This window comes from Pinus tabuliformis, chromosome 1_2, assembly GCF_031772625.1.
Source record: "Pinus tabuliformis cultivar Carrire ecotype Pingquan chromosome 1_2, CPIR1, whole genome shotgun sequence".
NCBI classification, from domain to species: domain Eukaryota; kingdom Viridiplantae; phylum Streptophyta; class Pinopsida; order Pinales; family Pinaceae; genus Pinus; species Pinus tabuliformis.
Genome location: NC_142298.1, coordinates 310,443,178 through 310,444,725, shown reverse-complemented (window position 1 = coordinate 310,444,725; position 1,548 = coordinate 310,443,178). Strand labels below are relative to the sequence as shown.

Sequence of the window (1,548 nt, the reverse complement as noted above, 5' to 3'; positions counted from 1 at the left end):
TCTCAACAGGTGTCTAGAATCTCAACAGTGTCGCCCCCATTAGATTCTAAGAAAACATGGACCAGCGCGCAAGAGAACAGGGACCATCGCTTACGACACCGCCTTCACAGTGCGCGGTTTCTGCTAATCTGACCTCTGCATTCCATCGATTTGGGTTTTACCAGAAGGTGCCCATTTCCCACTGTTTGGTTGAATTCTCCCAACACCATATGTCGTCACTGTTGGCGATTTGTTAATGCCAGAGCAGAAGCTGCCATGAATGCTCAGAAAGTCACAGCTGCGAAACTGCTTTACAATATCTGGGTTACAATTTCAGAACTGCGAAATTCTGTAACAATGAAGGGAATCAAGCTGCAACAATTGAGGGGGAAAACAAGCTTAGTTCCATTCTCAGAAGACAGATGTTATATCTGTAAGAATGGGCATTGCTGGAAAGAGATTATTCGACAAGTTCTTTATCAGGAGTTGTTGAAGTTCTGGACGCTGCAACTCTTCGGCTTCCAGTCACTGCGGGTGCAAGGGTTGATATTCAAGCACTGAAAGAAGTTGTTAGTTCCGCAGTTGATGTGATGCAAGCAATGGGTTCCTCCATTTGCTCGTTGTTGCCAAAGGTAGAGAGGATGAATCATTTAGTTTCTGAGCTTGCAGAAGTTGTTGCTCAAGAGAAAGCCTTATTGGATGAATGTGTAGATTTTTTTAGCTACAACAACAACATCAATGGTGGTAGAGGAATCCAGTTTGAGGGCGAGGGAGATGTTGGGGTTTGGAAAAGTCAATGGACAGTGGTGCAGTTGCTGTAGATTTTGGACAACGAAATCTGACCTAAGGAGATTTGTTAGTTTGCATGATGTATCATTTTTGTTGTGAGATTAATAGTTGATGAAGTTGATTTTACACTGACGTGGAAAAGTCTGAAGGTGGAGGCCACTTTGCTTCTTGCTGCAGGAATGACATCTTGCGTCTCAAGCCAAAGGTAGTAAAAGAAATGTAAAATAATTAGTTGATTTGTCTGGATCTGTTGCATTTGTTTTTTGTGCATGAAGATTCTCTCTAATGTCTATATTAACATGGTCTAATGCTCACCTCTCAGGAAAACCTTGATACACATTGCAGTTATTTGTGTACACATTTTCATCAAATCTGAGTTCCAAAATCAGTTTGTTGGGACGTTTTACATGTAAGCTGTGTACTTCAGAAGATTGCATGCCATGTTCCCACTTTTTGATTGAGGACCTGTGATAAGCATTCGGGATTATTGCCCTTTTGCACACTATCTTTATTTTTTTTAGCAGTTATTGAACATGTACTCTGTCAAAAGAAATCCAAACGAATTGTATTTTAAATTCTTGGCTTTACGATTACAAGCATTTTGCAACCAGCTAGCAAAGGTTGTTACTCAATTACATGTCTCTACTATATGGCCGGTTTGCATGTCAAATCCAATTGTATTTCATATTAATGAAAAACATCCAATTGTATTTCATATTAATGAAAAACCCTTTGAGCGTTGACCAATGTTGGAAATATTAATGCCAATCACTGTTTTAA

General features: G+C 39.9%; 1 pseudogene; it reads left to right on the top strand.

The window, feature by feature from the left end:
• Window positions 1–336: 336 nt before the first annotated feature.
• LOC149205599 (AUGMIN subunit 8 pseudogene) lies at window positions 337–826 on the top strand (annotated as a pseudogene).
• Window positions 827–1,548: the final 722 nt, after the last annotated feature.